This window comes from Euprymna scolopes, chromosome 8 (genome assembly GCF_053919585.1).
Source record: "Euprymna scolopes isolate OS-2025 chromosome 8, ASM5391958v1, whole genome shotgun sequence".
NCBI classification, from domain to species: Eukaryota; Metazoa; Mollusca; class Cephalopoda; order Sepiida; family Sepiolidae; genus Euprymna; species Euprymna scolopes.
The window spans coordinates 20,716,692-20,728,014 of record NC_136489.1 but is presented as its reverse complement, the minus strand read 5'-3'; the positions used below and the strand labels follow the sequence as shown (position 1 = coordinate 20,728,014).

The following is an 11,323-nucleotide window of genomic DNA, read 5'->3' as shown; positions in this document are numbered from 1 at the left end:
ATAGTGTAATGATATATATAATTAAATATAATATATATATAAATAAATTAGCCGCGCAGGTAGAAATTATACGTTACAGGTTTATTTTAATGAAATAAAATAAAATAGGTGAAAGCTTAAGTAAGTAACTTAAATAATAGAAAAAAACATTTTTAATAAGTAACACACAAATATAAGCACACGCATAAATATGTACAGCAAATGCACATACGTAAATGGGGGAAAGCACATGCGTGATCACACATACATATATATATATATATATATATACATATACATATATACACAAACATACATATACAAACACATATATATATATATGTACACATACACAGATACGTAAAAATACACGCATATATACATATATAAACATATATGCAAATACACATATATCCAGATGCAAACACTTACACATACATATATTTTTTCACCACTGGTAAATATATATATATATATATATATATATATATATATATATATATATATATATATATATATATATATATATATATATATTAGCTGTACCCGGCTCAGTTTATTTTCTGTGGCTCAGTTTGTTTAAATGGAACACAAAAACGAAAAAGACAAAATATATGTCTTATGTTTATGTTCTCAATATTTTTGGATACACAATAGTTTGAGGTGTCCCTTTTTCTTTGCAGACCAGTAATAATTCAGAAGGAAGAAAGAAAGACGAAAAGAATGTAAAGATGTTGTAGGATAAGTTTTCAAAGAAAAGAAATAGTTTGGTAAACTGTTGCTTTTTATTCCAAGAAAATATAATATATTGCTTTCAAATATAATTAATGAGAATATGCGTAAACATTTTGGTGCTTTTTCTTTATTCTTGCTAATTCACAAATCGAAATATTGTTTTTGAAGTGGAACCAATTGTATCTAGCGAATTCCCATGTCACAGTAATGAAAATAGCCAAAACTTACGAAAAACAATGAGGGTTACAATTTTCTTTTTGTATGTAAGTATAGTGTTTTATCAAAGATAAATCGATGAAAAAACCGAAACTAAAACTGTTTAAAGAATAAACCAACAAAATAAGTGGGAGACCAATAATAAGGAAGAAAGAAGAAAAGAATGTAAAAATGTTGTAGGATAAGTTTTTGAAAAATGGAAATAGTTTAGTAAACTGTTGTTTTTAATTTTAAAAAAATATTACTTTCAAATATAATTAGTGAGATTATTTGTAAACAATTTGGTGCTTCTTCTTTATTGTTGCGATAATCGAAATAATTATTTTCAAGTGAAACTAATAACTAATATTATCCACTGAATTGTTATGCCACGGCAATGAAAATAGCCAACACTTATGAAAAACGATACGGGAGAAATTAAATAGATTAAAGGAAATAGTTATCGAAGAAATTTTGTTTTGGCTATTTCCCTTGTGTTTACGTCACATATCACGTGACCAAACAAACATAGCCGCAATCATTTTCTCATGTAATCCTTGAAGATCAAAATAATTGTGACACGATAATAAGGTTATTGTTGTGAATAACGCACAATGTTAGCAGTTATCGTGTTTTTTGTTTTTAATTAAATATCAGCTTTTCAGCTGGCGGATGTCACTACAATAATGAAGAAGCGCCTTTTTTATCCGCAGACTTGTACAATGAAAAACCTCATATATATTTTTGGTACTATTGCATAACTTGACCCGGATCCTTTAGATTTTTCGTCAATTATGATTCGGGCTTGACTGGCAGTCACCGGAGAAAAGTGTAAAGTAACAGATGCAGACAAATTTAAAAAAAAAAAAAAACTGGAAAAATAGAAATACAATTAATATAAAATAACAAAAACCTACTGCAAATTTATTGAATATATTTTTTCCAGAAAAGTCGCATTTTATATTGTTTACTTTATTTTTTTCTCAGTTGTTTTATAAAAAATGATTTTTTTTTACCGTAAATTTTTAGGTGAAAGCTCTTTCCAAGAAAACGTACATTTTTATATAAAATTGTTATAAACGTTTCTCTTTGCAAATAGAATTCTTTTATTATAAGAAAAGATGAATGCTTTTTACGAAAACTGTAAATTCTTAGATAAAAGTACAGAAATTTACTTATATTATAAACACATTATGAAGGGAGACGAAAAGATCCTTTTAATGATATCACGTGACGGTGGGCGGTGATACGATTTTTCCCAAAATAAAATAATGGCCAGATCGTAACAAATAAGTATAATGTTATAATTAAAAAGAAATGCATAAAAACACGCATGAGTAAACTGAAAATACTTTACCAAAATGCCGAAGTAATCAGTTCGGTGTTTTTTTTTTATTTGTTCAAAACGTAACAAACTAGAGTTTCATTTTTATATATATAGATAAATATACATATGAATATATATATATATATATATATATATATATATATATATATATATTAGCGTTGGAACGATTTATCGGAATCTGGAATCTGTAAAATCTTAGCTTGTTGAGTATCGGAATCGGTATCCTAAAAATTTGTATCAATTTTCCAATGCCCCAAACGATTCTTTCAATTGTCTTTTTGTTTTTGTTTTAGACTTAATCGCCAATTGCAAATGATAAATAATTAAGCATTTTTAACAATCATTAACATTAAATCTATAGTTCCCTGTTACCCCCAAGTGTATTTTTATGTTTTAGAAAAAAATATATGCATACATAATACGGGTATTTACGGTAACCCCTAAAAACGAACCTATAGTTAAATATTGAAATATTTTAAAAGTATTGGAATCGAAATCGGAAATTTTAAACAGAATCAGTAATTGTATCGGAATCGGAAAAAAATAACACCCATATAATGCTAATAGAAATAATCACTAAAATTGACATTATCTTGGAATTTGGAATAATGACGTTTTGCAATTTATTAGTATATGCTCTGTAGTTACATTGAGCTTATTTGCTCTGACGTAACATCGAGCTTCATAGATTAAAGCATTGGTATAAGTGAAGGGTAAATAAGCATATTTTCACCATAAACTCTCTCTCTCTCACGTATACACGCACACACACATACACACACACATATATATGTATATATGTATGTGTGTGTATAATCTCATGTCTCCGTATATTTGTACATCTATCTATATATGTGTATGTATATAATTATTTTATGTATCTACATGTTCTATGATAGAAGATATATTATTTTATGTATTAATTTTTAGTACTTATTTTAATAGTGTTCAACTAAGCTATACAGAATCTTCTCAGTAAGGAATCGTAAGGAGAGAATAGATGGAAATCGTATTACAATTAACTAGTGTTACGGTTGGTCCAGATTGGTGTATCCTGAGTTGCGTATCGCGTTAAAAAAAAACTGTAAAAGAAAATGAAAAGTTATCAGCCGTGAAGGTTACGACCTTAATGACAAGTTGTCTTAATTCAGTGATCAGTTCCTATCGAGAATATCGCGATAATACAGATAATTGGCAACATCAAGTGAAAAACGTAACATAAGGATCGTATATACTTTATCACCCATAAAATTAAATGACTTCAAATAAACAAGTAAAAAAGGGTCAAAGATGGGTCGAGTGTGACAAGAAGGATTAATAAATTAAACGACTTCTTTTCTTTCTTTTTTCTTCCATCATAAAGCAAAATTATCGCGTCTAAACCCAATCACATTTAAATTCAAGATGTCCGATCAAAAATATATATGTGTTATTATTCATCGGACTATTGTTCTCATCTTGAGTGCGATTTTCACAACGTTTCGGTCGATATAACCACCGGCCTTCTTCAGGTGTATCTTGTCGAACTCGGGAATGTTTATGTCGAACACAGGAATTTGGACTGTATTTCGAGCGGAACCCTTCATTTACTTCACGAGGTTAGCATGCTCTTGTTCCCTCAACCATGACTGGACAGAGGTCATAAGTAATTCGTAAATGTATTTTTCGGTCGCCCACACTGAAGATTGAATCTTAAACCTTCAGGAGATTATTACTTTTACAATTGATTTTTCCCAGTACTATAACCCCTGTGCCACGAGTCCTTGCGAAAAAAATGTTATTATTCTGTGGCCTATGTATGCGTTCTATGGATTTTTAAAGTGGTTTCGGAGACATTCTTCGAAGGGGCAAATAAATTCATACATTACATTAGTTTGGTTTAGTGTGCTGTTAGTATTATTATTGTTTTTAATTATGAAATTGGAAGTTAAAAAATTAAGTATAATATATTATTAGTTTTATCTTTTTATTCTGGTCGGTGAGTCTGGCGTATCTTTTAATTAGGTTTGTTATTATTTTTCGTCTATTTTATAGTGAGTGTGTAATTGGTTTTTATTGTATACTTTGATGGTGTCGTCTTTGCTAGGGTTAGGGCTAATGTTCTTTTTTATTGTGGAATGAGTTTCAATACAGTTTGATGTGTTTATCGACGATATTATTGGGCAAGTTATTGCTTATTAGTTTTTTTAAAAATATATTTTTAGGTCTTTGTAAAATAGTTTTCGGGTTGATGCTATATTGTATAAATGGTATTTTATTATATATGTTTGGTTCATGGGTGAATTTGAGGCGGGGTGTTTTTCTAGGTTTAGTTTGAGTTTTTTAATGTCTTGTACTGATTCGGCTGCAATATATATATATATATATTATATATATATATATATATATATATATATATATATATATATATATATATATATACAATAGTCCTCTGAAAACAGGACTATTGTGAGTTAGAGAAAGCACGTATATTCAGCGATTACAGAAGATTAAATTACTGACAACATAATTTTCTGACGATAGACAAAAAAATTTAATTAAAATTCTTTATATAGTTTTTAATGAAACTTCTGATAATATATATATATATATATATGTGTGTGTGTGTGTGCGCGCGCGCGCGCGTGTGTGTATGTGTGAAACATTTCTTATTCAGAGAACTATATTTCATCTATACTGTAAAACACTTTTTTGCAAAAGTCACATTATCGACAGAAAAAAAATTATAACAAATTTATTTTTAGAATTTATCGGGGCATATAAATTATCAAATTCGACTGCTTTTTTCACGAATTCTTCAATCAAACGTTCCAACCATGCTATATAATATTCGGTATTAATGGTTCTTTCTTTCTTTGTGAATCAATAAGAAAAGATGTTACACATGCTGAAATATGTAGGCCAAAGTCTTGTGTTGTTCATCTCGAACGACTTTCATTCGCTGTTGTGCACAAATCGACTGTCGATTAGTTTCCAGCAGGAAGAGGAAGACCTGTGTTTTATTCATCGTCACATATTGACGTAAAATCATTGTTGCGTTGAAGTAGTTGCATATATATATATATATATATATATATATATATATATATATATATATTTCAAGTAGAAATATATCACAAAAGTTAAGAATAATTGAATTTCAACAAGGGTCGTTGATAGTACTCAATGAAAAAGTGCAAATTATATATTTTTATTATTCTGTATGCAAATACAGTCATATCTTGCTACGATGTGCAGACAGTTTCGATCACAATTGATCTCATCAGGCGAGGAGATTTAAAAATTAAAAATTAAAACGAGAAAATATAGTTTGCAATGACTGGCATGAAGCAAGGTTAATGTTCTGACGTAAGTAGAACATTTTTACCTTTCCGGCAATTGAAATAAGCCACACTTTTAGAAAAAAATAGTCCCCGCCCTCAAAAAAAAAAAGCAAATTGAAAATTTCCTTTATTTACGAAAAAAAAAAACAGTTTAAAAAGTGGCTTTACAAAAAAACAAAACAAAACATAAACAAAAAAACGCAGACGCAAGTCACGCACATATTATTATTTATAAACGTTAGTTTTCAAGGTCACAAAATCGGAAGTCGTCGTAGTACAGTAGGTGCAATACTTCAGTAAATACCTTTCCCTTTAATTCGCATTTCAGGTTCGAGCCTGCCTACGTCGTTAATTTTTATTTATTAATTTTTTTCGCAGTCGCTCGATCAGTCGCTGCAAATGTTGTTTTTATTTATTTATTTATTATTTTTTGTAGGGGGCGGTTTTTCAAGCACACGGAAAACAAAACTACTCAATATCCGGAGAATAGCTTCTTCTCTTTGTATCCCTTCAGCCGAAATATCTAGTGGAGAGGGTATCACGTACTTTTTTTAAGAGGCGGGGGGGGGAGCGTGTGATTACATTTACATGTTTTTATCCGTTATTTTATTTTTGAAATTGTTGTGGAGGAACGACATTGCCCATGATGGAAATGATTCATATCCTTAGTATAACAAGTGTGTTCCAACAAGTGTGTTCATGTCGACCAAGGCAACGCCGGGTACCCATGCTAGTATATATATATATATATATATATATATATATATATATATATATATATATATATATGATGCTTCCCTTCAGAAGTCTCGAAAGACAAAGGATACTACCTGTAGGGGTAGTTACGCGTGTAATTGTGAAGCAAGGGTTGCGCAATTTCAACCACACTGCTTCTGTTTGAGTCGAAAGGAGAAGTACTAATCTTCACTTAAATAACTGTAATTTATTACGCAAAAGTGTTAACAAATGCAATTTTATGTATAGTATTTGATAAAAAAAATCATCTGAATGTTTTTTAATAAGCGTGATACCAATATGCAGGAACGAAACTTAGTGAGATATATGCGACTTGCTGGTATGGACATTACCTATAAATGAACCATATCAATATCTTTCTATCGATTGAGTAACGAATATCCACTGACTGATCGATGTTGGTCCGAGTATATTCTTTGCTATATTTTAATATTAGTGGTGACATTGAGAAGATATTTTATAATAATATAATTCGTCTAAAACAATCTCCCACCGATTGTCACTTATCTCAGGAAATAATAACAATGGCGGATATTTCCAGATAATAACTACATATCTGTTAAAGCATCGAGGTCTATTGTTATCGCGTGTTTTTCCACTATCAAAAAATGTCTCGTTTGCCAGTATTCACTCTATTATTCATGACCATAAAATTTACGTCGCAATTGGTAACGTAATAAAAAAAAATAAAAAAAAGCAAAAAAATAAAAAATATGAACGAAAGCGTCTCAAACTGGATTAATAAAAGTGAAAAATAAAGTAAAACACGTATTAAGACAAATTAAAATGATAAAAAGTAAATTTTACATTATTTAGTAGTTTATCAAATGTTCTAACAAGGAATATAAAAAAAACAATGGATCTCATCATCATGGCTTTGCATCGCGAACAAAGGTTTAGGAAGAGGCTTGTCCACATTTTCTGCAGACACGCTTGTGGTTGACGAGTCTAATACGGTATAAGCAGGCTCGGCCACTATAGCTGCAGGTTAGTGTCTGGTCTGAGTTTGGATCTGAGGCCAGTTAGCGCTTCTTCTTCCTGTATCTTCTCTCCTCTAAACATGTTCGTTGAGTGTTTTCGAATGAGAATGTTTGATGGATAATGTGTCGTCAAACACATCGGTCAGCTTCAAGGCTTGAACACTAGCGGTAGTTGATGTGACCGGCACCAAGAGATTCTTCAGACAGTCTTTGTACCGTTCTTTTGGTACTCTTTTGTGGCAGTGACCAGGGCAAAGTTCGTAATACAAGATAATTTTGGGAAGGCGATGGTGTCCCATCCTGCATACGTAGCCAGCGCAGCGAAGAGTGATTTCAGCAACATGACCTATTCGAGCACTTCAGGGTGAAAACAATGGGTATAAGAACAACGTAATTTTATAGTATTTTTAAAAAATATTTATGTTCTAAATATTGATGAAAAATAAATAAGGTATTATTTGTCATCATTTTAATTGATTTTATATTAATGCTTTATCTAAAATAACACAGCTATATTTATATTAAACAAGTACACACAAACACATTCGATATACACACCCACACACCCACATTATATATATATATATATATATATATATATATATATATATATATATATCTCAAATTTTGCCTGTATTTCATTATTCAATAAATGATCCGTTCTATATCTACCAATATATAGTTTTCTGTCTTCATTTTATACTCTTGTTGTCCTATTATATATATGCTGGACTATTTTAAAAAACTGATTACATATAATGGTAGACTATGTATCGACACACAGGAATCGGTATGTTTGATCTGGCAGAACGGTGGTACATTAAAATTGTGGGGTCTGCGTTCGCTCCTGGTCAACAAAGTATGGAAATAAAAAATTAAAAAATAATAAAAAAAAACGTTTACAAGTGTTTTTGATATAGATGTATATAATAATACTTTGATAAGTATGTTTTAACTTAAATAGGGATTGTTGTGGGGTCTGCGTTCACGCCTGGCCTCCATAGAATGCAAACTTTAATAAAGACTTCATATCTATCTGCGTACGTATACTTTGATAATTATGTTTCAGTTTGAAGAAATATGGTATAATAAAATTATGGGGTGTTCATTCGCGCCTGAACTCCATAGAATGAAAATATGTCACAAAGTTTAAAAAGGTTTTTTCAATATAGATCCACATAATATTGTGATAAGTGTTTCAGTGTGAACAGGTATTGTATAATACATTATGGTGTTTACCTATTTTATTTTTACTTTCATTATATATTTGCTTTGGTTTTGATACCCCCAAATTCGAAGCTATCTCTCTACAACCCTTCCTTTTAAACACCTATCATACTTTCATAAATCAGAGTTCATTTTCAGTAGACTGTTTTTGAATCCAGTCAACGACGGGTACTTTTGCTAGTATATATATATATATATATATATATATATATATATATATATATATATATATATATATATATATATATACACGACCGGCGTGCCAAAAGTAACCCCTATATTTTAACTCAAAAAGTTAAAGAGCAACAAAGACGGGAGTGGTCCCATTAAAATAATGAAACTTTCAGGTCGTAAATGCATACGTTCACTCATCGTAACAATGCAATTTGCAATAATCTTTGATACAATCAGGCGGATTAAAAATAGGAGGCATTACTTTTTTAACGCCTCTTACACACACACACACACACACACACACACACACACACACACACACACATATATATATATATATACCCAAATAAATAAACATTAAGCTATATTATACAGCGGTTCATTATTGTAAGTGACCCCATTATTTGAATACATAATCTGATAAATTGATAGAATTTATAATCTTATGTCCAAACATATAAACATCTACAAATTATTACATTTTGTTAGATTAGAGTACCTATATACGTATAAAAGTGAAATTGTCTGTGTGTATATCTGTGACTCTGTCTATATATTTATCCACCAAACTATTCTGTCAATTTTCAATCTACAGACTTGAGATTAGACATAAGGGGTATGTAGATTTGGGAAAATCTTTTGAATCGGTTTTCGGCCAGAAATTTGGCTGTCAACGGGTCGAAAGTCAATGATTTGACCTTTGAAGACTCTACCAAACTACTCCGCCAATTTTTGATCCAAACACTGTAAAATTTAGATGTAAGTTACTTGCACATATATCAAACTTTTTAATTTTATTTGAGCCCAAAACCATAAATGTTGAGGGGATCAAAATTGGGGTAAAAGTTAAAAAAAATTGACCTCTTCAAATTACTCAACCAATTTTTGGTCTAAACATTTTAAAATTTTATATAACGTGTATTTGGGCCTAGGGCACGCTTTTTAATCGTGTTTTGGCCGTGAATTTGGTTGCCAAAGATGCAAGATTCCAAAGATTTTACTGTTACGGTCTCTAGCAAACTATTCAGCCAATTTTGGATCTAAACATCTAAAATTTTACATAAAGTGTATTCAGGCATGCATTAAGCTTTTTAATCAGTTTATGGGCGAAAATCTGGCTGCTAAGATGTACAAAATTAAAAGAATTGACCCTTGAAACTCTACCAAATTCCTCCACCAATTTTGGGTCTAAACACTTTAAATTTTAGATGTAGGTTAACTGGATATGAGTCAAACTTTCTAATTAAATTTTCGTGCATTTCGAAGTAAAGTAAATTGAATTTTCGCGCATTTTGAACGTAAACCTAAATCTATTTTATCGCGTATTTCTTCTCCCTACAAGCTCTTTCTCACCTTGCTAGTCTATTGTTATTTTAATGGAAGGTGCTCGACTGAGCTTTAGTCTATGATCCCCGCCCTATAAAACATTCAGAAAACCTCGTCTATCTACAGCAACTGTCAAGAGTTTTCCTTTCTTTATAATAGGCAGGGAGAATAGTCGAGTCATACTGTAATGTATTCTTTATATCAAAGAGAGGACAGGAAAAAATTCGATTCCCTTTTTTTTTTAACAAAAGCGTTTATAGCTGGTATTTCCAACAACGTACTTAAAAAATAAAATTAAAAAATTAATTTCTACTTCTTCGGCTGCATGTGATTTTCGCCCATCTCTGATGAATCCACGTGTCTCGAACACGTGCTTTCTAGTCACGTGTCAAACACCTCTTCTCCGAACACTTCTCCGGACACCTCTTCTTTGAACATGTGTGTCCTTTTAATCTTTGCTGTGACCTCAGATCGTACACTAGCTCGGCTATTTGCATATGGCTGCTGCTACTAACCCAGCGGCTCTGTTAGAATATGAAATACTTTACAAAATTTTACTCAGCATTATAATCCGAGGGTCAGGGCAAGTGGAGTAATTCTGGAATGAAGTGACATCCTGCCTTGCATCTCGTTGTAGCAGCGAATGAAAATGGAGCCTTCCGGTCGCCTACTACTATAGTCGGCCACTTACTTTTAGTTTCTGAAGAACTCGTTTTCACTAAATTAAAAAAAAACGACGTTGTGTTAAACTTGTACTTTTAAAGGCCGCAAGGAGTATATCCTCTAGTAGCTCTCCCCAAATAAGTGAAGTATTCATGCAATTCCATTAGTTTGATACAAGGAATATATATCAGAGTGAATATATGAAGCTGTACTAACGCAGTAAATATTTGGTTCCGACATTTAATTACAATAGTTGTCACATTAGCCGGGATGTGTTTATGGCTTCGTCATCACTTAACAATAAACCGGGAGCGTATTTTCAATTTAAACCTATTATGTAAATGGCATTTTAGTGGTGGAAATCTTTATCGTCCGTAAGAAAAGAATAAAAGGTTCGATGCCGTTGACCGAGAACTTTTCTTGATGGGAATGAGATGAGATAAACATTAAAATGTTCCCGTTTCAAATTATCCTTCGTTTATTTTGTTCGTTCTGTTATCTAAACGACAACTGTCCGTTTGTCTGCGTGTCTGCTAAAAAAAAGTGAGAAAAGAGTCTTCTGTCCATACGTGTCCGCCATAAAGTCGGAAGTTACAAAAGACACAACCTCAAAACTG

General features: G+C 31.2%; 1 protein-coding gene across 7 annotated transcripts in view; it reads right to left on the bottom strand.

The window, feature by feature from the left end:
- LOC145283502 (dopamine receptor 2-like) overlaps positions 1–11,323 on the bottom strand; it is a 1,112,732-nt gene that overhangs the window by 747,273 nt on the left and 354,136 nt on the right. The gene's annotated exons all lie outside the window — the stretch shown is intronic.